The 25,876-nt window shown below is 34.1% G+C and overlaps 1 long non-coding RNA gene across 7 annotated transcripts in view; it reads right to left on the reverse strand.

Moving 5' to 3' along the window:
- LOC133102340 (uncharacterized) overlaps positions 1-25,876 on the reverse strand; it is a 730,306-nt gene that overhangs the window by 20,256 nt on the left and 684,174 nt on the right. The window contains exons 7-8 of one of the 7 annotated variants that reach the window (XR_009702909.1): positions 16,038-16,129; positions 14,462-14,707 (exon numbers count right to left, since the gene is read on the reverse strand). The exons of the other annotated variants lie outside the window; for them this stretch is intronic. This is a non-coding gene — a long non-coding RNA (uncharacterized LOC133102340). Of the gene's footprint in view, positions 1-14,461; positions 14,708-16,037; positions 16,130-25,876 lie in introns of those variants that run through there. 7 annotated transcript variants of the gene reach the window in all.

The raw sequence follows: 25,876 nt of genomic DNA on the forward strand, positions 1-25,876 counted from the left end.
TGAAGTAATATACGAATGATAGGAATATGTTATATTATTCACAAAGTATAGATTGCCATTGTTTGGTAAATCTCTTATACTTGGAAAAAAATTAAGACATCTTTATTAAAACCTGTGCTTGATCTATATATCCTGTTATGTTCTGAATCTAAATATCATAAAAACTAAGAATCCTGGGTTTTCATGGAATTTGTCTTTAAAAAGGCTTTAATTGAGATATAATTTACATACTATAAAGTTCACCCATTCAAAATGACAATTCAGTGGTTCTTAGTGGATTCCCAAAGTTGGACAATCTTCACTGCTATGTAATTCCAGAATATTTAATCATCAAAAAAGAAACCCTGCACTCATTAGCAGCTACCCTGCATTTCCCTCATTATCCAGACTCTAGCCATCACTAATTTCTGTCTCTATGGATTTGCCTGTTCTGTACATTACATATAAATGGAGTCATACCATACATTGTCTTTGTGTCTGGATTCTTTCATGTAGCTCAATGCTTTCAAGGTTCATTTGTGCTAGAGCTTGTATCAGTACTTAATTCTTTTTATGGCTAGATAATATGCCATTGTATGTATATACCACATTTGGTTTATCCATTCATCAGCTGTTGGAAATTTGGGTTGTTTCCATTTTTTGGCTATTATGAATAATACTGCTGTAAACATTCATGTGCAGGTTTTTGTGTAGACATATGTTTTTAATTCTCTTGGAGTAGATTCATGGAGTTTTTACCCTTGTAATAAAGAGTGATAACATGATACCTGGTATTTTTTTGTACATGTTTAGGAAAATATGTAATCTTAATAAAATATAATTATTTGTACTAAAAAGATGCTAAAACCAGAAGTTGATCTTAATTGAACTACATCAATATGGACATTTGAAAACATAATCAGGTAGAATTTCTATATACTAAGCATATCAATGAAAATATATCTTCTCTACATATATATATTTATATTTATATAAACCCCCCAAATATCCTGAAGTATATATAAAGACAAAAAAGAGAAAGTATAACCAATTTTTCAACATGACATGCTTCTATGTTGGAATAAAGTGGTCATATATCCATTCAAACACTAATTGATTTCATATTATATATAAGACATATATAGGTGGAGGTTAATTAAAGAGTAACAGGACATAGTCCTTGATCTCAAGGAGTTGTTTAAAGTCTAAGCAGAGATAAATTATTAATGCAAGCAGTAGTCGTAGAGTGTGGTTTAGCTATAGAAATTCAGAGGAAGGAGAGAATACTTCAACTTTCAGTGAGTGAAGGTAGAGTGAACTTTCAATTGTATATTCAGTGGAAAGTACCAATTGTAAAGGTAGTTGGGAATGCCGATAGATATGCAGGGTAGAAATTAAACTGGGAGTCACATATAATGGTCATTTTTGCGTAAGTAAATGAGGCATAATGGATATGATCTTCAAGAGAACAGAGCAGCAAAGGAGCATAAGACCAAAGATGAAGCTTTTCGGAATACCTACAAAGAGACCATAGAAAGAAAAGGAACAGGAAAGAAAACAGAAGAATTAGTCTAAGGAAGAATAAAACATGGCAAAGGGCCATGTTCCAGAAGAGTTGTGACAGAGTTTTGAGTTTAAAGGCAAGAAAAAGGCAACATAAACCCACACACACACACACACACACACACGTGTTTTTTGTTTGTTTTAAATGCAGTGAGCCTCCTTTGAGCCAGCATAGTGCAAGGCATAGGGGAAAAGCACAGGGAGGATAAAATGGTACTTCCACATTCAAACGGCTGACAATTTAGTTCAGGAGATCTATAAAACTAATGCCAAGCAATACAAGTTACCATATAATTTAATACTAAATTACATATAGTTACTACAAGCGCTACGGAAGTATGGAGGAGATTAATGAAGGTTAGTGTACTCAGGTAACGTCTATTAGTTAAGACTGTTTTCTTCAGTGTCTAGCAGAAAACTGACAAACTGAAGAGCTTAAAGTAATAGAAACATTCATCATAAGGAAAAGTCTATTTAGACAAGCAAGGGTTTGTTAAACAGCATGGCTTTTTATAAAAATCTTTTAAATTATCAAGTTTCTCTTCTGGTTACAAAATGGCTGGAAAATGCATTCATAATGTCCTGTACTATCCTTCCATGAAAAAAGGAAAGGCATGAGTGACATATTTCTTGAGTAAAAGACAGAGGAATCTTTCCAGAAGATTATCAGAGAAGTTCTTCCACCTCATTGGCCATGCACATGTCATCCTAGGAACAAGGGAGCCTGTGACAGTGAATATCTGGTAAAGAGGATGCCATTCTTGGCTTCCACAAATTATAACCATCCCCTGAGGATGCAGGAGGGCCCTATTTTTCCAGACATTAGGCAAGATCTGCAGAGTTATCTAAACATAAAATGAGGCATCTATTAGTAAGGAAGAAAAGGTGATCTTTGGGAAAGATGTGAACGCTGTTTCTTCATTTTAAAAGTAGACTTTTTTATCATGTCCTATAAAAAAAAGTAACTTTATTTTAATAAGAATCTCTTAATAACATTCAATACAAAAGCATCTATAATTTTTACTCAATATTTACAAAACATAATTCATGTTATATGGTAATTATAAACTTTATAAAAGGTAAACTGATCTATTTTAAGGGAAGATGAACATCTGCTTAGAAATAAAAACCCAAAAGGTCCAGCAAAATAGAACAATCATTTCAAATTTTATTTTTGTAAATGAAACAAAGTTGAAAAGTAGATTTTTTTTGGAAAAAGACTAAAACTACCAATGGTATAGTTTTCCCAACAGAAAAAAATTAAGCAGAGACAGGTTGCCAGTCCAAAATGGCATTAATTCAACTGAATAAAAATACTGCACACAATGAAAATCCTCAGCAATTCAAAGTAAAGGAGAATCAGTCAAAAAGAATAAAGTTGGGGCTTCCCTGGTGGCGCAGTGGTTGAGAATCTGCCTGCTAATGCAGGGGACACGGATTCGAGCCCTGGTCTGGGAAGATCCCACATGCCGCGAAGCAACTGGGCCCGTGAGCCACAATTACTGAGCCTGCGCTCCGCAACAAGAGAGGCCGCGATAATGAGAGGCCCGCGCACCACGATGAAGAGTGGCCCCCGCTCGCCGCAACTAGAGAAAGCCCTCGCGCAGAAACGAAGACCCAACACAGCCATAAATAAATAAAAAAAAAAAAAAAAAAAAGAATAAAGTTGTTAAATTTCTGGCAATTTTTTAAACTTTTGACTCTTGTGAATTTTATAATAGAAGAGTAAAGCATAATAATTTTGTAGACTTTTTTTTTAACTGTTTCCCATTGAGCCATTCTGGTATTTGCTGAAGGACTAGCACTGCATTTATTATTAATTTGTCTCCATGGCTCAAGGGGTAAGCCTGCAGAGCCTGGAACCAAGTCTAGAGAGAGAACAATAAATAATAAATAACAATAATAATAATTTGCATTTCTTCAACATCCTCCAGCTGTGGAAGCCAAAGTGGTTCACAAGCATTAATTAAGCGTCACAAGATTCCAGCAAGGAAGGCAGATAATGTTGTCCAGATGGGAAAAATAAAGAACTGAAAAGTTAAGTAACTAGGTGAAGGTCACACATAAGTTAATAACAGAGTCAGGAGTATTCCCCATGGTTTCTCACAACCCGAATCCACTTTCCAACTTCCCTAAGTTTTGATTGTATCTTTTTTTTTTTTTTTTTTCAAATATGGAGAGTTACACTTTGAAGGAAAAAAATTCTCTAAACCTATGTGGCTGTTGAAATCACTGAGCTACAAATTTTGGGACTTATTCTCGAAATTGTATTTTGTTTATAATGTGCTGTGTACCTGTTTCCACGGCTACTGAAATGTATAATACCTTTATTCCTTACTCTGTAGGTGGTTAACTCTGAACTTGGAAGGAAACTAACTCTAGGAAAGGATTGAGCATGTTTGCTATGTTACTGTTGCCAGTAAGTTCAGCAGTTGTAAAGGTGCTGAAACTGACAACTAAGTTAACCTTAAAAAATCCGAGGAGATATTGAATAATCTGTATATTCACTTATCTGCTGACTCTGCCACTGTATCAACCGACAACATAGCTTTTATGCTTTGTACATTTCATATTCAGGCATTAATCTTCTGAATTGGTTGCATGAGTCCATTCATTTATTTCAGAATACCACTTATTTGGGGTGGAAGGAGTTCTTTTAATTGTCAGATTTTTTTTTTTTTAATTCTTGTATCTTGGATATTGGGATTAATCTTTAAACAAGCAACTAGTATGCTTAAACGTAAGAAACTATGGCTCAGGAAGTAAGAAATGTGGGTATCTTTCATGATGCAATCTGCCCTTGCTGATACATTCGATGTTAAATAACAACACATTTTATAACAAGAAACTCTAAAAACTTCAGATAGTTAATGTCCTTTAAGTTTTAGTGTTTTATAGGTAATCTAGTTAGTGAGTTAACTTAGCTAGAACATGATTACTATATGGGCCAATTCTATTCTATAACCAAGATCCCCATAAGCACATCCATTTACGTGAGACATTTGCTGAGAGAGGCTAAGTGCGTGAGGGGCTTTGATCAGGCATTTCCCACAACTGTGCAAACATAATTTGAGTCAGCCTAGACATCTTCCTATATCTGAAATGTCTCTATATTCTTCAAGGTAGAAAGTCATGATCACAGATAAAGAAAATGTACATTTTTTAAAAGTTTTTTTTCCCCCAAGGACAAAGGTTTTGGAAATAAGTGGGGTTTGGAAAAACTGATAATGTTTGTTATTAAGGGCAGAGGTAAGAGTATGCAAAATCAAGGACAGTGAAATGGGTAAGAGAACAGCAGATAGTTTAAAGAAGCAAAAGTAAAGGAAGTCAGCAAAAAGAAGTTAGACAGTTCAAATCAGCTCCCACAGGCCATTTCTATTGTTTTCATCTCTTTTGCTAATGCTGGAATCTCAAAGTAAATTTCAGAGGAAAAGCACCTTTTGAGATTTAAATCACTTTTTTCCTTCAAATATATACTAAAGAAAAAAATTAATTTGAATTTAAAAAAGAAAATACATGAGTAAATTATAAATGTCTTTTTTTTTTTTTTTTTTTTTTGCTCAAAGATTTTGACTGGGGACAGCATACCTGAAATTATATGTTCGACTCATTCTTGTTAATGGAGGCAAATATATGACAGAATTCTCTAGATACTTTCCCTGATGCTAAACAAGGAAACAGAACAATATTCTCATAATGCCTACATATACACACACAAATATTCTCACAGTTTTAGCAATTAATGCATATCTAATTAAGAAGACTGAAATATCAAAATAAACACCTGTCAAATGAGATTGTGCAATATTTATAGAAACATTTTGCATTATTCTAAAAGATGTCATAATATTTTCTAAATGTGTTTTAGCACTACTGTGCCTAATATTTCCCAGAAAATAACTATCTAATTTCTGTAGACATCACTGAATGTAAGTTATCAAGAAATTTTCAATTTATGTGGGGTATTTCCCACTGAGTGACAGCATGTAATGTCAGTGATCTAACTTAGGCTCTAGTTTGAAAGTTATTACCATTTTTATTCCAGGGCAAACCCTTGCATACGTGTTTCAACAGTGAAAACCTTTGACTTAGTTAGAATGTATTTGGTCATGCATTGTCACACATGTAACTTAAATCGGTAAACTAATCAGATGTTGAAATTCAGGAAATTCTGCACAATGAAGCACACTATTCTTAATGTACTTACAACATTTGATGATAGATGATATATAGATAGGCAGATAAATATATATACCATAAATACAAATTTATATAATAAAGATGCAAATTTTTGAAAAGTGAAAGGGAGATGTAGCCTGAAGAAGTCAGTAGCTCTAAAATTCAGTTTTAGAATATATTTCTCTCATTTTAATGCTGAGAAAAGGTTAAGTGCAACATTATATTTTATCTAAAATTTTCATGGAACTCATCAGATAGCTTTGTACACCTGTTAATTGAACCCATTCAGTGGATTTCACTTTTTTTCCTGTGTTTATGCCTCAAACTCTAAATGTTAGGGCTGTTTTTCTGGCCATCTGAAAGCGAGTCTTCTCCCTTGGTCACAGTGGTCTCACATCGATGACCACAGCAGCTCTCCACTGATGTGACCTCCACTCAGCTATTTTTTCCAGTTCACCGTGTCCAATTAACAGCACAGCAAGCATGAAAATATTCCTGCTGGGGTAGTCTCCTCAAAATCCATTCCTTTTTTTTACTATTTAGAATTTGGAATCCAATTGCCTTAAATGTTTTTGCATCATCTTTGACAAAATCACTGACTGCTTTCCTAGGGATATACAAATCAACATGTCATCTTGTTTTTAAATAATAAAAGAATCTATATCCAGGGAAATATTGATTGACTTCTGCAGATAACTTGAGAACAAACTGAATTATCATCAGAATGACAAAAATCTGTTAACATTTAGGTTCTGCTCACTACCTAAGAATGTTTTGTCTTAATTCATTGTACAGTTGCCTTTTTGTTGCAGCATATAGAAAAGTTAAAAGAAGACATTTTTATTGTTTGCAATGCCACTTTATTGAGTCATTCAACAAATATGTATTGATTTTTCTCTATTTCCACTGAAAAACTCCTTTAGTTTCTGTGTCAGGCATTATTGTGCTTATCGCCAAGCTGATGGATCTCCTTAAGGGAGCCACACTCATTTGCATCTGTGTCTTGACCTCAAAGAGATAATGGTTGAACCTTGATGAAAGATATGAATCTTCAGATTTAGGAAAACAATTCCTTGCAATAGGATTAAAAATAAATAGATTCACTTCTAGTCTAGTCTGTGGTCTTAACAAAAAGTTTACATCTTATAATCAAATATGAAGGAAATACAAATTTCTAACAAACAGAAAACAAATAGACTACAGCTAACCTCAAAATAATAATAATATTAATTACAGGAATACAGTAACAACAACAATAATAATTGCTAAGAGCAAGTGTTTGAGTTTGGAAGATGCTGGGTTTATATTCCTAAAAGCACTGTGGAAAAATAATTATTGGTCTAAAATTATATATGTCACTAAATTATTATTCAAAAATGAAGATAAAGTTAAGGTATTTAAATAAGTAAAACAGCAGGCAAATTAACAATCACAATCCACTAATGAAGAAATAATATAGAATATACTTTAGAGAAAAAAGAACTTAGGAGGAAAGCTGGGATGCAAAAGGGAATGTTGAGCAAAGAAACTGATAAATATTTCAGTAAATTTAAATAAGAATATTTTGAATAATACAATCATAATTATGACTACTTTTGGAGATATAAAAGCAAAGTGAAATGAGAATATTGATAACATAAAAGCTAGAAAGGTGACTGGAATTAAAGCATTCGAAGACTTCTTGCTACTCTAGAGGAGGGTGGATTACTAAGTGTATATACATTTTTAAAAATGAAGTATGCAAGTTAAAAAAAAAAGGGACCATAACTGCTAAAAATATTCAGGTAGAATTTTTAACTTCTAAACCAGAAGTAGGCCAAAAAGGAAAGGAAAAAGGTAAAGAAGATGACTTATGAGGGTAAAACACAACATAAGATGGTAGATTATGTAGACAAATTTAACAATTATCATAGCATATCACAGATCATTTACCACTTAAAAATCAGATTGAGAGAAAATAATTCACTTGTATGCAATTTATAATAGATATGCCTGAAGCCCAATTAATCCCAAAGATTGATAAATGATTAGAACAAAATCCTTGCCTCCCTCCACTTCTCTTGACCACACTTCTTAGTGCTTCTTTCCCCCACCCTAAGCTCCAGCCACACAGAGCTCCTTTATGTTCCTCAAAGACAACAGACCATACTTTTTTTTTTTTAATTTTTATTGGAGTAGAGTTGATTTACAATGTTGTGTTAGTTTCAGGTGTACAGCAAAGTTAATCTGTTATACATACACATATATCCACTCTTTTTTTAGATTCTTTTCCCATATAGGCCATTACAGAGTATTAAGTAGAGTTCCCTGTGCTATACAGTAGGTTCATAATAGTTATCTATTTGATATATATTAGTGTGTATATGTCAATCCCAATTCCCCAATTTATCCTTCCCCCCCTTATCCCTGGTAACCATAAGTTTGTTTTCTACATCCGTGACTCTACTTCTGTTTTGTAAATAAGTTCATTTGTACCATTTTTTTAGGATTCCACATATAAGCAATATCATATATTTGTCTTTCTCTGTCTGAGTTTCTTCACTCAGTATGACAATCTCTAGGTCCATCCATGTTGCTGCAAATGGCATTTTTTTGTTCTTTTTATGGCTGAGCAATATTCCATTGTATATATGTACCACATCTTCTTTATCCGTTCCTCTATTGATTGACATTTAGTTTGCTTCCATGTCTTGGCTATTGTAAACAGTGCTGCAATGAACACTGGGGTGCACGTATCTTTTTAAATTATGGTTTTCTCCGGGTATATGCTCAGGAGTGGGATTGCTGGGTCATATGGTAGTCTTTTTAAGTTCTTTCATTTGCTCTCCTCTCTGCCTGGAATGTTCTATCTCCAGAACCTTCTTAACATTGAGTATCAGCTCAAATGTCACTTCCTCAGGGAGACCTTCCCTGATCCATCCTAACTGGAGTGGATTCCCTGGCATGAGGTACTCTTTATTTTCTTTATAGAACTTATTAGAATCTGTAATCTTCTTAAATATTAACTCATTTACTAGTTTATTACTTGTTTTTTCTCAAGTCATTTCCAGGATGGGACTTTGTCTTGTTCATTGCTGTGCTGAGTACCCAGAACGTGAAAAGCTCCTTTTTAAGGTAATCACTAAATATTAGAATATAATTAATGAATATACTACATTCCATTCCATTAAATAATGACTCCCTCCCTTGAATCTAAGAGAGAAATGCCAAGGGAATCACTCAAAGAGGGCATGCAAGAAGGGGCATTATTACCAGGCAGACATTTGCTTAAATACTGGGATTTTTATCCAAGCTTTATTGAGATATAATTGACATATAACATATATAATTTGAAGGTGTACGATGTAATGATTTGATTCATGTATATATTGCAAAATGATTACCACAATAAGGTTAGTTAACATCTTCAGCACCTCATATAATTATGTGTTTTTTGTGTGTGGTGATAACACTTAAGATCAGCTCTCATCACTATCAAGTATATAATATAGTATTGTTAACTATAGTCACTATACTATATATTAGGCCCACAAATTTATTCATCTTATAACGAAGTTTATATACTTTGACCAACATCTCCCCATTTCTCCCACACCTCAGCCTCTGGTAAACACCATTCTACTCTCTATTTCTATGAGTTTGGCTTTTTTAAATTCCACATATAAGTGAGAACACAGAGTATTGGTCTTTCAGTCTGATGACTTATTTCACTTAGCAAAGTGCCCACAGGGTCCTTCCATGTTGTCAAAACGGGCAGGATTTTCTTCCTTTTATGGCTGAATAATCTTCCATTGTTTATATGTGTATAATCTCTTATGAATATAAAAACTTCTGTTCCTCTGCCTTACTCAGTGTCTCCAATTTTTTAGTAGACATGTCTCTGACATAACTATCCCTGTTTTCCCCTCTTTTCATTATCCTCTTCTAGAGAGGAGCATAGTTTGCTTCTGTGGTAAAATCTCATTTCTTATTTTAATCAGTTCAATGATTATGTATAGTTGGCTTAAATGTCCCATTCTTCTCAGGGAAAATAATACTATACTGAACACTTTCTTTCCCTTTAGAATGTAAGACACACCCAATCCTATTTCCCTGACAATGATTAATAACAACTTTGTAGCATTTCGTTTGAAGCATCCAGCCTGGAGGAAATCATTATGAACTATTTAACTATTCAGTACCTAGTTTTCTTTTTCCAGCTCCTGTTCATGAAGTTTCAGTTTCAATTTTTTTTCCCTAAGTCACAATGCACAACTCCTTTCTGGCTTGTTTATCTGCTTTCCCATTCTTCTCTTAAATACCTTCTGCTTTTACTATTTTTCTCAATTTCTAGCCAATCAAAATCTGTTTTTCTCCATTGTATATTCTTGCCTCCTTTATCAAAAATAAGGTGACCATATGTGCGTGGGTTTATCTCTGGGCTTTCTTTCCTGTTCCATTGATCTATATTTCTATTTTTGTGCCAGTACCATACTGTCTTGATTTTTGTAGCTTTGTAGTATAGTCTGAAGTCTGGGAGCCTGATTCCTCCAGCTCCGTTTTTCTTTCTCAAGATTGCTATGGCTATTCGGGGTCTTTTGTGTTTCCATACGAATTGTGAAATTTTTTATTCTAGTTCTGTGAAAAATGCCATTGGTAGTTTGATAGAGATTGCATTGAATTGGTAGATTGCTCAGCCTCTTCAATAAGTGGTGCTAGGAAAACTGGACAACTACATGTAAAAGAAAGAAATTAGAACACTCCCTAACACCAGACACAAAAATAAACGCAAAATGGATTAAAGACCTAAATGTAAGGCCAGACACTATAAAACTCTTAGAGGAAAACATAGGCAGAACACTCTATGACATAAATCACAGCAAGATCCTTTTGGATCCACCTCCTGGAGAAATGGAAATAAAAACAAAAATAAACAAATGGGACCTAGTGGAACTTCGAAGATTTGCACAGCAAAGGAAAGACAAAAAGACAACCCTCAGAATGGGAGAAAATATTTGCAAATGAAGCAACTGACAAGGGATTAACCTCCAAAATTTACAAGCAGCTCATGCAACTCAATATCAAAAAAACAAACAACCCAATCCAGGAATGCACAGAAGACCTAAATAGACATTTCTCCAAAGAAGATATACAGATTGCCAACAAACACATGAAAGAATGCTCAACATCATTAATCATTAGAGAAATGCAAATCAAAACTGCAATGAGGTATCACCTCACACCTGTCAGAATGGCCATCATCAAAACATCTACAAACAATAAATGCTGGAGAAGGTGTGGAGAAAAGGGAACCCTCTTGCACTGTTGGTGGGAATGTAAATTGATACAGCCACTATAGAGAAAAGTATGGATGTTCCTTAAAAAACTAAAAATAACACTACCATACCACCCAGCAATCCCACTACTGGGCATACACCCTGAGAAAACCATAATTCAAAAAGAGTCATGTACCACAATGTTCATTGCAGCTCTATTTACAATAGCCAGGACATGGAAGCAACCTAAGTGTCCATCCACAGATGAATGGATAAAGAAGATGTGGCACATATATACAATGGAATATTACTCAGCCATAAAAAGAAACAAAATTGAGTTATTTGTAGTGAGGTGGATGGACCTAGAGACTGTCATACAGAGTGAAGTAAGTCAGAAAGAGAAAAACAAATACTGTATGCTAACACATATATGTGGAATCTAAAAAAATTTTTAAAAATTTGGTTCTGAAGAACCTAGGGGCAGGACAGGAATAAAGACGCAGATGTAGAGAAAGTACTTGAGGACACAGGAAGGGGGAAGGGTAAGCTGGGACGAAGTGAGAGAGTGGCATGGACTTATATATACTACCAAATGTAAAATAGATAGCTAGTAGGAAGCAGCCGCATAGCACAGGGAGATCAGTCGGTGTTTTGTGACCACCTAGAGGGGTGGGATAGGGAGGGTGAGAGGGTGACGCAAGATGGAGGAGATATGGGGATATATGTATATGTATAGCTGATTCACTTTCTTATAAAGCAGAAACTAACACACCATTGTAAAGCAATTATTCTCCAATAAAGATGTTAAAAAAAAAAAAAGAAGATACAAGGATGTGAATACAGCACAGGGGATATAGCCAATATTTTATAATAAGTTTAAGTGGAGTATAATCTATAAAAACATTGAATCACTATGTTGTACACCTGAAGATAATATTGTAAATCAACTCTACTTCAATAAAAAAAGAAAGAAAACAAAAGAAAACAAAAAAATCAGCTTGAAGAAGAATACTGTTACTGAGGAATCAATGAACTAATGTTCTTGCTTCTTTAAAAACATTATATTTCAAATTCCAATAAAATCATGTATTTAGAAATACATGTGCCACAATTCTAATTAACGATAGGGCCTCTTAACATTTTGCTGCTTTCAGAGAAACACATTTTCCTCTGCTTCTCATAATGCAGAAGCTGCCTAGTCATTGTTTATATTTCTGGAGATAAAAAAGGAACCCAATTGGCTGAGGTTGCCTTCTTTGTTCTGCCTCTAGCTTTTCATCATTTACTTTTCCTCACATTGATCGATAACCCTTGAGAAATAAACAATCAAAAGTGTATCTTCTGCAAATGATTTACTCAAGAAACTTACGGTTTTGATTAAATTGTTTTACATGTAATACTTCATGAAAAACAAACAGACTATAAGCCATTACTTCACTGATGTATGAATGTGAACAACAAAAAGAAAATCTGTTTTTCCTGGTATATCTTTATTTTTAATTAACATGCATAAGATAGGTTCTTCCTAGAGACAGGAGAATTTATAATTTATAACAATTGGGAAATTTTCTTTTTTCATAGAGAAAACCAACTAAAAGACCCTGTGTCCAATTGGTATGTGATGGTTTATTTGAGTTAGGAGCAATTCATGACATTTTAATTTATTGTGCTCATGTCTTATTAAACTCTGATGTCAGAATAAATGCTAAGTCAGTAACAGAGGCCGTTGCATCAGGATGCTGGCGTCCTTTCACTGACATCTGAACTTTTCCAGACCATGCTTTTGTAAAACCATGTTTAGAGATACTGGGATCACATTATGATAATTATGTCAGCATTGCACTTTTCAATTGAATGTGAAATGTGTGCTTATACTCCCACATAGATATTCTTTACAGCAAAACAATACAGTTTAATGAATTTTAGTCCCAATTCACAGAAACACCAAATTATAATCAACTAAAATAATATAGAAAAATATAGCATTTTGAAAATGAAAATAGTTTTTAAACAACTGAGGAAATCTTCAGACACAATTACTGAATGAATGCTATGAAAAGAATGTTGGCATTTATCTCAGTTAGGGCACAGATCTTCCAACTATTTTTTTAAAAAATGTTAGTGACTGCCTTCTCTGGATTAGTATCAAACTGTGTATTCAAGCATAATGAGAACACAATAAAAAACCTTAAATATTTTCTGAATAAAGTTTGAAAATGAGCAGATGATATAAATAATACTTACCAAGGAAAACTTTCCATCAACAATATCACTATCTGAGTGTTCTGCTCATTACCTGCTAAATAATATTAAGTTGAATGCCCAATAAGAAAATGAGAAATAATGATCTCATAATGCTTAAATCACATAAACCAAACAGAACTTTGTCTTCTGAGTTACGAGTCTTACTATCTTACTATCATTGATCATTTCTCACACACCATTATGAGCACTTAGAGTTTGTGCCATTAAGGTGATTTAAGTTAGGGAGTTCTTCAGTGAGAGAATACTCAAGCTTATAACAAACTATGCTTTGTACTGTTTTCATACGGATACACAGAAAAGTAAACTATGAAGTGCTATCTGTCTCTCATGATCCTCTTAACTCATCTGTGAATTCATGAGATCCTTTCAAGGGATTCTCCTTGTTATGCTTGCTCTTTAAATGCAAAATGAATATATTATTGCTCCCTTTTCTCCTCTTCTATAATAATCTCTCTACCAATTTCACCCACAAAAAAGGCTTCAATTACTGCCAGTGTATCTATTTTGCTTGAACCCTCTTCTGAGTAATAGACTTCATTTCTGATCACCTCAGCTTTTTCAGCTCTGTGGCCAGTATGCATCTCAAAATTATGAAGTCAACTTGACCTCATTTTTTTTTTCTCCTCCTACACCACTTAAACCAGCTCCTATCCCTCCCCGTTATCCTATTTTTAGTAAATGTCACCAACATTCATCCAGTTACTCGATTGTCAACTTGGAAGCTTTTCTGAATCCTTCTTCTCCCTCACAATTAGTGACAAATTCTGTATCTTTTGTCTCTTAAATATCTCTAAATCATCTCTCCTTTTTCCTATGTTCACCACCATTGTCTTGGTGCAGTTTTGTTTTTTTTTTTCTGATGCAGTTTTTTATTCTCTATCACCTGCATTACTGCACTTTAAAGGAAACTGAAACTGTGCCAGCTCATTCATATATATATATATCAAATATTCATTGAGCACCCATGCTGTTTCAGATTCTGAACAAAGTCTGAGAATGAAATAAGGAAACCAACCCTGTACCTATCGTGAATACTAGAGTTTTCTGTGTGAAAACTAACTAGGATTTAGTGTCCATGCAATATAAGCCGGGCACATTACTGTTTAGGATCACTACTCATCGCAGTGAGCTTCAAAGATAGGCACGATTATTAATCCCTTTCTAAGGGGAGATTAAGTAATGTTCTCTGTTTCAGAGAAAAAATTCAAAACTTGTCTGTCTCCAATGCTTTTTACTTTTCCACTACACCATTCAAGTTAAAATTGCAATGCTTTCTTATGCCTTTGTACATTTGAATAAACCATTCAGGCATCCTGGAATACTTTCATCTCATTGGTCACCTGATGAACTATGATTTGCCTCCAAAGCTCAGCCGATGTGTTATGTGCTCCAATTAGCCTTCCATGATTGCACCAGGAAGATGACACACATTCTTCTAAGTGTGCCCTAGCAACTTGACCTTATACCTAGAAAAAAACATACCACAATGCCTTACAATTATGTTCTTGTTTGTCTCCCTCTCAATACTGTGTACTCTGAGAAGGCAGAGACATTTACTCATTTAACTATCTGCTAGTATGGAATAGATCCAAAATAAGTTATTTCACAGAGTTTGAGCCAAGAAAGCCGTTCTAAATTGTACATGAGCTGCTTTTGGCCACTCCACTGTGTCTTTCTGATCTCATTTCCTACCTTTCTTGCCTCAGTTCACTCAATCCAGGCATATCGGCCTTCTTGCTCTTCTTCAAACATGCCAAATTCTCTCCTACCTCATTCATGGCAACTGAACTGGGTTTTCTCACTGCCTAGAATATCCTTTCCCCATTTTGGGGGCATGTTTTCTTTTTTTCAATTATTTTTAATTGAAATATACTTTATTTACAATGTTTCAGGTATATAGCCAAGTGATTCAGTTCTGCATATACATATATTCATTCTTTTTCAGATTCTTTTCTCATATAAGTTATCACAGAATATTGAGTAGAGTTCCCTGTGCTATACAGTAGGTCCTTGTTGGTTATCTCTCTTATATATAGTAGTGTGTGTATGTTCATCCCAAGCAAAGCAGTGCTTTTTAAATATATGTATATGACCTGGAGCTTTGATAGCCTTTAACTAAAAAATAAAACAAAGCAAACAACAAAAAAACCCACCTTTGTAACTCTAAATGCTATAGCATTTACAATTTGCAATCCCCAACTGATACAGTCATGTACAGCCATTGTACTTTTGTTACATTTTTAGCATGTGTCTTATTTACTTCACTAGATTATAAACTCCAGATAGAGAAAATGTGTGGCTTAAACCTCCTTGACAGATGCCCTAAATGCCAACAAATACAGTGACAGTGTACCTCATGCGCTGCTCCCAGTTGCTTCCTAACTGTACTTCTGGCAAAATGAGTGGGCAGAAGAGTTTATGAATACAACCTAGGGCTTACAATATGTTTTAGCTCAGGAAAAGTCCATATATTACTGTTTTTAAAGGAAATCTTTATAGCAAAACTATTATCAGTTTAGTTACCATTCTTAACAATTATCTATAATTCTCATTTAACCCCATATCCTTCAGTCTTTTCTCGGTTGTAAACAAGTTTTGGTGATCAGTTGTTTGTTTAAAATTATATTTTTAGTTATATAATTATTTAGAGTGGACATAATTGGGAGTCACTGCATCAGTGTCACAGACTAGTTAGCTTTTTCATTGATCTTTCCGGGAAAGCAAACCCTATTCTGAAAGAGCCCCAAACAAACATCTCGCGGCACAAAATTTCCTCCTTTTTGAACAGTGTCTCACCTCATCCTAATGCAGTTGTAGACCTCTAATAATTATAGGGAATGATCACCAACACAGTTCTTCACATCTTAGACAATATTCTGCATTGCTTCCTGCAACACAAATTGGTTATTAATAATGATTTTCATAGTGCTCTGTCAACCGGCTTTGTCGGAACAACTAGAAAGATGAGTTACCACTTGGCAATACCATTGCATTCACCTTCCTATCGTAAGCACTGTGTAGATGAGATCCATTTTTTCAGTTCCAAAATTCTGGGTGAGATAAAGGAAGGCTGATGGAGCTTCCTTGTAATAAAACAAATACAACATATACAACCTCTATAAGGAATACAAAGGATCTAATGGATTGAAAGCAAAGATGAATAGCCCACATCTATCACTCTATTTCAAACGTCTCTTACGGTCCAGTGCAGTGCCATGATGGAGAGACTTCAGTTCAGGAGAGAGAAATGGCAGAGAAGGCAGTGAAAGTACTGGCCCTCTGTCTTTGATAACTCCCCCTGGAGTCGAGCGGCACTCATGTGAGGAGACTTTCCTCTGAAACACAGCACCTTCTCTTTGCAGCCAGAGCTGGAGAGCACTGATCATGCTGGGTTCAAAAGCATTCACACTGGCTGCTCTCTTCATTCTCTCTTGAAAGTGCTATTCGCTTTACTCCGCAAGGGATGAATTCCGTTGACTTGATTTTTAAAGAAAATGTGAATGGCTAAAATTGCGTAAGTACTAAAAAAAGATTGAGTAAAAGCTAACTTGTCTTTTCTGATTTCAAAAGATCTTTTTTATTTGGCTTAAAAAAATGTCTTGGAAATCTCTTTTGTTTGTCAAGAGTGGATGCAGCTTTTAAATGTTTCGACACAGCTGTTTCCATCTCCTTTGTTTAAAAAAAGAAAAAGAGTCGTGGAGACCTGACGCAACAGAAGCAACACAGGCGGGAGTTATCATCACTCCTTGCCTTCTCCCTGTTGTACATGCACACATGTGTGCACTGGGGGGGCTGATAGAAACCTGACATAAAGGTCTAAGTTGCACATAACATATGTAGACAGACTTCTCTAATTTCTTATCACTACTCAGTTCCCGACAACGGATCTGGAAATTTACATTTTATGGAAGCAGTTTTATGGACATTTAGGCAAAAAATCAGGAGATCTGGAAATATGCTCTACATTTTGTAGTCTTGCTGGCCATTCTTTGTATGATGTTGGATCATTTTTAGAAGATATCCTGTACCATAAGGACTATTTTCTATCCGCAATAAATATTGTATATTAAATATATGGAAAAATAGTATCACAAAATAAAAACACAATAACAACAAATGTTCTGTAAACAACAGTGACATGTCAAGAGTGGGGCCATGAGGCTGGTCCACCCCAAGTGTGAGCAGTAAGGGGATGGACTGAATGCAGAGAATTTTCAAACAATAATAAAACTGACTAAAAGCAGTATTTGAACATTATTAGCATTCACGAACAGTTCGAAGCAATATCACTGATAAAATTCATGTCTTTCCAGGGTTTTGTGGTTGATAGTGGTCTAAGTTCTAAACAATTGCCAACACCCAGAATAGACTGCTCCCGCTGCCCAACCCCACTCCTGAGAAAACCCTGCTAAACCACGAAAAAAGGATTAAGTTATTAAGGTTACTATTACTTTTCAACTTTCAAACTTGAGTTATCAAGGTCTGTGCTTTTCAAACTTTAATGTGCATATAATTATCTGTTGTTTTAATAGGCAATTTCTGATTTAGTTGGACTGGGTGGGAACAAGATTCTGTATTTCTAACAAGCTTACTGTTGATGTTGCTGCTTCTAGCCCATGGGCCACAGTTTGAGTAGTCAGGGTGTGGAAAACATTCACTAGGAACATTAGTGGAGCAACCATTTAAAAGTTTCAAAAAAGCACTGAAAAAAAAAGTACCAATATCCTCACAGTTCCTTAACTTTTTGAATGAAAATGTATGCTATCTTATTACTTGTTCTTTCAAAACCAGCATGCTAATCTAATATTTTGCATTTGATTGCATTGATACATGAGGTTTTTCTTTTTTTCCAGCTTATATATATATTTATATATATGAGGGAGAGAGACAGAGACAGAGAAACAGAGATTTAAAATTTAATATCTTAGCAAATTCCAGGTATACAACACTGTACTGTTAATTATAGTCACCATGTTGTACATTAGATCCCCAGAAGGCATTCTTGTTATTACTGAGGGTGTATACCCTTTGTGTGTTATATGTATTATATACTATACTCTTACAATAAAGTAAGCTAGAAAAAAGAAAGTGTTATTAAGAAAATCATAAGGAAGAAAAAATACATTTACAGTACTGTACTCTGTTTATCAATACCATAAATTTATGTCATCTGTTTATAAGATGAATCATCTGTCAGTACCTATATTGATGTTACCTTATATGACACAAAACACTGTAGATGTTATACATATTACTAACACTAGACATCAAAAATGAAATATAATGTGAAAAAGAAAGTAATATTTATTTACAGATATAACAATTCATGCACTGATAATGAAGAAACAGCAATATAATTGCTTTATGGTATCTTAGTGTAATCAATAGGATTGTTTCATGGTAACCTATACACTAATGAATGAATCATTATAAAGTTTTATGGGATTCAGTAGTACAGTCATATTCATAATACAGTATTGGAAACGTTGTATTCAAAAAAAAAAAAACTTAACCTGTGATGATAGGCTGATACAGTTTCTCCAATGATGAGAGAGAAAGAGGAATACTATACAGTCATGTAATTCTTTGAAAGCAAAGCTATAAAACAGTAAGAAAACTAACACATTATTAATTTTATATTAATGTCACTCATGCCTATGTAAGGATAGGTTGTCCACCTTAATAAATGTCTTGTGCAGAATGTTTTACACATATATTTTTGTATCTTGAAAAAAAATCCACAAGTAAGTGGACCTGCACAGTTCAAAACTGTGGTGTTCAAAGGTCAACTGTAAATAGTAACATGATCAAATACACATTTGAGCAGGACCACTCTGGTTGCTCTTTAGTATGGATTGTTGGGGAGTAGGGAGGTCCAGCAGGAGGTTATTACAATGCTCCTGGCAAAAGAAACCTCTGAAGAGGATTCTGATATCGTTGCTATTCTGAGAATATTTCCTTTTTTACTAATGTTTCCAAAAGCAGAGATATTTGCAAGTTCTACATTTTTTTTTTTTTTTGGTCACCCCAAGTAAGAGATGTAATTGAAAGACAAATCTTCACATGTCTCACCTCTACCAATGAGAAAAGAAAATCAAATTTAGGAATGTTTCTCTAATGAAGGAAACTATATATTGGTGCTATTAAAAGAGTAACATTGTATTAAATATGCAACTTTTATTTATTTATTTTTTTAATATATCTTTATTGGAGTATAATTGCTTTACAATGGTGTGTTAGTTTCTGCTGTATAACAAAGTGAATCATCTATATGTATAGGGATATCCCCATATCCCCTCCCTCTTGAGCCTCCCTCCCACCCTCCCTATCCCACCCCTCTAGGTCGTCACAAAGCACCGAGCTGATCTCCCTGTGCTATGCGGCTGCTTCCCACTAGCTATCTATTTTACATTTGGTAGTGTGTATATGTCAGTGTTACTCTCTCACTTCGTCCCACCTTCCCCTTCCCCCACTGTGTCCTCAAGTCCGTTCGCTATGCCTGTGTCTTTATTCCTGCCCTGCCACTAGGTTCATCAGTACCGTTTGCAACAAGTAACATTTGCAACAAATAATGAATGTTTCTATGGGATATTAATTTAAAAAGCATTTTGAGTATTCTTCTGTAGGATTTAAATATGGAAGCCATGTCTGCTCTTTGTACCTTAGTCTGGTCTGCCGCACAGAGAAAAACGACACTTGGGCTATCTATACTTTTGTGCGAAGATGTAGTATTGTCAAAATAAAATAGATGCAAATTTACTTTGGGAAGTTAATAAGCTGAATTTACATGTAGACTATTGATAAAATTAATTAATAATATATATGATTAAATCAATCTAAATTACCATTCATTTTTCCATTTAGTGTATTTTTCAACCATTATTGAGAATCTGCTATATGCTGGCCATTGCACTGGGTATATGGGAATAAAACTAAATCAATAATTTATCCAGAGAACTAGCTGGTAAAGATAACAAACATATTCATAATACAGCAATTATGGTAGTAGTAATATTAAGCCTGGGGTGCTGACAGATCATGTGGCAGTAATATCTAACCAAAGTACAGCATTAAGGAAGACTCCTCTGACTTGAAAAATATAGGATCTAGTCTGAGCAATAAATAAGGATAAGGTGTAAGAGAGTGAAAACCGGGGCATTCCAGGTTGAGCAAGCAACATGTATAAGGCATAAAAACATGTGAGGCCATAGTAGCACACTGAAGTATCGGGTGGAGGAGCATTTTGATGAGTACGAAACTGGAGACATAGGCAAAGGTAGATTTAATGGTCTCATGTGTCATCATAAGAGTCTTGGGCTTCCTACTGAAAATAATCAAGAAACACTGGTGATCTGAGTTTGGATTGGGTGGTGTGTGAGAGTACCTGCAGGGATACCAGGAAGCTCTGTAAAAAATTAAAACAAATAATAGTAATAGCTTGAACTGGAGCATCAGTATGAAGATAAAGAGCAATACTGAATTCAAGAGGCAGTAAAATTGACAGGATTTGAGGATTACATGTGGAAAGTAAAGGAGAGGAAACAGAGTATATAGGAATATTTTTGGCTGCAAATAACAGAAAATACAACTAAAAGTTTCAAAAAGAAATAAGAGTTTCTTCTTCTCACATAATACCCCTGGAGGTAAGGATCGTAGAAGCTCAACTTTGTCATTAGGGATCCAATTGTCTCTAGCTGTCTGCTTCATGATCCTTGACATGTTTCCTTTTTGCTCTTGCATGTGGCCTCATGGTCAAGTGCTTACTGTATTCTAGGCCTCAACATCTACCTTCCGGGCAGGATAAAAGGGGTAAAAAGAAAGGTGGCACTTTGGAAATCTTTTTATATCAGATTGGCCAGAACTGTGTCACATGATCAACTAATATTGAAAGGGAGGCTGGGAAATCAAGCATTTTTAAAGCTTGTATAGCCTTTGGAGGAGAGACAGACAAGAGAGAAGAGAACTGGATAGGTGATGGGATTTATCAACCTATGGCATCTGTTCCAGAGACACACAGGAAAGTGATAATCACTAACATGGAGGCCTGAAACAGGTGAGAAGAGATATGTGAAACACAAGCAGAAAAATTAGTCTTATAATGTGGAACATGTCCTCCATCAATGTAGAAGGTGGTAGATATGTGTGTGGATACAGCCTAAAGCAAAGAAACCTAACAACACGTTACAATCTCTAACTACATTGAATATCTACAACATTTTATTGGATTATTAGTACTATCAATGGCTAGAAAAAGGAATTCATTGCAATTATTACATATCCCTAGTTCCATTGTTGTCTTTAACTCTTTCTTCTATGCGTATAGCAAAAGTGTGCTACTCTTAGTATAGTACATTAAGGTAATACAATTTTTCTTCACCTCGTTATACATGTATAGATAATTCTAATATATAGCATTTGGCTTACATGAAATCAACTGTATGCAAATTGTTGCATAAAGCACATAAAATGAAGTTAGAGATGTGGGAAAATTTTGCATTATGTAAGGAAAACAAAGTCACAAAAGAATACAAGCTGAATGCAATGTGAATCATGTCCCCTGGTGATGTGTAACATGGTGGCTCTGAGCACAACACACATGAGGCTCCCCAGAGGAAAAAGACTTTTGTTTTTAATTTCAAGATTTTCTGTGTTTCCTATTGGTTCAGCTCATGTCATTTTGGTATTATTTGTGTCATTCTTTCTTTTACTGCATGATAATTAGAACTAGAAAGAAAAGGTTAGAAATCTGTTCAAATACATAAAAGAAGGCATAGTCATGCTAACAATACAATATTTGTGGAGAGCCATGCATTATTCTAAAGATTTAGAGCTCGTGCCAATTGTTGTAATATAAAAATGTAAAGACATTGCTAGTGCTAATGTTTAGGGGAGGTATATTTCTCAAGTTCACATCTCTGAAAATGTCTTTCAGTCACTTTCATATGAAACAAATACTGCTTCCTTTTAGGAAAACGAATTATATTTTGGGTCACAAAAAATCTTTAAAAATTTTAAAAACTCAAAAATGAAAACTACAATGAATTTTTTAAAATGTATACAAAATCTGACCTTACATAAATAGATATCTTCAAAGAGGAAATAAAAATATACAATTAAGAGCTGAAAGCATAAGGGACAATAATTTGAAAAAAGAAGTATAAGAAAATTAAAGTCGACAGAATCATTATTATTTCATTTTTATTTTACATCATTGTTTTTAATATTCCTGTCTGCCATATACTATTAGGAGTAAGTAGATATCATCCAACCTATTTGTAAATACTTACATTTATCTTTATAAGTCATAAGCTTTATTTGGTTATAGTTTTGAGGCTAGTATAGAGTTCATGAGCAATCATTATTATTATTTTTCATCATTTATTCATTTAACAATTTTTTAGATCTGATTTGGGTTGGGATTCCTGGAAAACAGTCTGAGATGGAGATTTTTGTGTGGAAAATTACTGAGGACTCATCTCAGGTACAGTAACTGTTGAGGAATGAAAGCAGTGAAATTGGGTGGAGAAAGAACTTTGACTGGGATGCTCCTGTGAGGAGCTCTGTACTGTGATAGCCTTTCAGCATTGTCCTGCATTGAGGTGAAGTGGTAGGACCTTATATCCTAACCTCAACTAGTTTTTGGTCTGGGATGCACCAGAGAAGGAAGCATGACTGTGGATAAAGTGGCTCTCTTTGGCTGAAGGTTAGTTTTGGAGAAGAAATCAGCTGTGGTGCTAGCACTCCCAGCAGCTGGGAGATGCGAACTTAGTCTGGGGTTAGGTTCTGGGATCTGGAGGATACACCACAGCATTCAGTGCAAGAACCACTTTTGTGCCAGAAACACTTTTAGGTACTTGGATAGTCGGTGAATAAAACCAACATATATTTCTGCCCTTATGGAGACTGCACTCATACACTTTTCATTTTCATTAGTATCAATTGCCCTTATTAATGCAATTTGTCTTGGGTGTTTTTTTCTTTTTCTTTTGTATATTAACACCACAGCTTGCTTGCTCAATTAATGCTTAGTTATATTTGTAGGGTATAGCTTTTTTGTTTTTCTACTTTTACATTCTCGATTATTTTGTTTGAGGCCAGTTTTTTGTAAAGTAACATGAGATAAAATTTGATTTCAAAAAGAATATTCCATATAGAGTTACTTCTTTTTTTTTTTTTTTTTTTTTGGTTGTGCCTCGCAGCTTGGGGGATCTTAATTTTCTGACCAGGGATTGAACTGCGCCCTGGGCAGTAAAAGCGCAGAGTCCTAACCACTGGACTGCCAGGGAATTCCCGAGAGTTAGTTCATATTTTAATTTATATTTTTGTGTTATATGAGATCTTATTTATTTAATTTAATTTTATTTTTTTTCTTTTTTGGAGTTCTTCCTGGTTTATATAATATTTTATCTGTGTTTATCATGTGTAAGATTTAGGAGACAGAAGTTCTGTTCTTAATGCTATTTGTAACTATCACTGAGTTTATAAAATTCATATTTAAACTTACATTTCTTTCATTATCAAAGACAAATAAAATATACTGTTATTTCAGATACTTCTGTTGCCCTTGTTTTTTCCTCTATCTTTCAATCTTTGATAAATTAATATATGTTGATAAACCTAGATTATTTTTACACATAAGAATAGACATCTGATTTTAAGTAATTTTGCTTGAATTCTATTTTGTGACCATATTTACAATTATTTGAATAGAATTATTTGAATATATATTTTATACTTTTATGAGTATCTTCTCTGTTCCAGGCATTGTGTCCATACTGGAAAAAACCACTCAGCAAAAAGGATGCAATGCTTACTGTCATGGAATTTTCAGTCTAACTGATTTTAGTGCTTACTTCTGATCTTTTTATATATTTAGTTTCATCTTTCTGAATTTATAATTTCAACTTAACCTTGGAACAGATGAATATCTGTTTTCTTAGGAATTTAAATTTAAAAATTCATATACTTTTAGGAGTTTTTTTTTTGGATTTGTTTTCTAAAGGAAGATGTTCTATTATATTTGAAATGAGGCTTCAATATTTTGTAGCAAAATCTTGGATCTTCAAGAATAAAGGTATATTTGTAGCCCAAGCTCATCCTTCAATTTGAGGAAAGTTTCTCTAATTATATATTTGAATTTTATTTTTGTTCCTATTACTCTTGTTTATTTCCTTCACTTTTTGAGATAATCATATCCACTTAGTGTTTTCATTTTTTGTCATTTTCTTTGACATTTTCAAATAGTTTCTCCCCACATCTCATATTTAATTATATAGAAAGTTAAGCCTGCCTCTCTGCCTCTTGCTATTCAGAATATTGATTTTTATTTTGTTTTTCCATTTTGGGTTTTCTTACTTTTTTTTCTCTTTTTCTTTTTTTTTTTACATTTTTGCATTTCAGCCTATACACTTAATATGACTCCCTAGTCCTGTTTTAGAGAATTTTATCTAAGCTTTTGGTGGACTTAAATAAGTGTGTACTGAAATTTTCATCTGTTCTTTGCTGAAAAGTAAATTACATAAATACACTTTTTAATGTATCAGTATATTGTTTTATTTTCTTTATGCTGCACACTTTTTTGGAGGCTTACAATTTTTTTGTTTGTTTTTGTTTTTGTTTGGTTTATTGGGGGGGGCTAGTTTGTTTAGTCAACTTGAATGGAGAGAGATCTATTAAAATTTTATGGTTTTCAATTTCCAGTGCCTAGCAGTCATTTATATACTATGGTCAATTATTTTCTGGCTAAACTATAGAGTCGCTAGAGATACAGTTTTATAGCTCTCTACGAACACAAATTAATGCTTTTCCTGTATCTATCCTGGTTTGAACACATTTTCTTAAGCAAGTTGGCATCACAAGATGTAATGCTTGGAGTAGTCATGAATTGAATGGAGGGATGTTTAGGGAGAGGAATGACCAAACAGGGCTCTCATCCTTGCTTACTGAAACAAGAGAATACAGCCATTCCCTTTCTGAGACAGAAAGAAAGGAATGCCTGTTTTCTAGAACTGGATCAAGACACTGGATGAGTTAAAATCAATTCTTTCCTTTTTAAGTATTACTTGCCTTTTTCTGATGCAGGACTTCAAGTGTGTAGTAGATATTCCAAATATGATTCTATTGCATTGTAATCAACAGTGTAATTAATGGAAATTCTACACAGATTTTTGCCATTGGGCCTTTAATTTTTATTTAACAGTTTTTTTTTTTTTAATGCCTCCACATTTGGCTTTTTATATATCTTCATGAAATTTTCAATGCTCCATTTGGATTCTGTGTGGACATATGCTCTAATTTTGTTATAAATGTCTGTCTAATGAATGAAATGCATTGTTGGCCAAGCAAATTAAATAAATGAAGGAACAGTTCTTATGTTCCCCTTATGTAAACCAAGACATATATTCTAGCCCTCTCTCTTAAAATTCTAGAGAGAAAAAAATCCAAGAATGTTATGTATTTCTGTTGATATTAATACATAATGTTTTTAGAATTTTTTTCTCTAAAATATTACGGGAGAGGGCTAGAATGTATATCTATTGTTAACACTAAGGGGAGCATGAGAAATTTTCCTTCATTTATTTAACTTCCTTAGCCAACAATATGTTTCTCTCATTGGACAGACATTTGTATCAAAA

Source organism: Eubalaena glacialis, chromosome 12, assembly GCF_028564815.1.
Source record: "Eubalaena glacialis isolate mEubGla1 chromosome 12, mEubGla1.1.hap2.+ XY, whole genome shotgun sequence".
Classification (NCBI taxonomy): Eukaryota; Metazoa; Chordata; class Mammalia; order Artiodactyla; family Balaenidae; genus Eubalaena; species Eubalaena glacialis.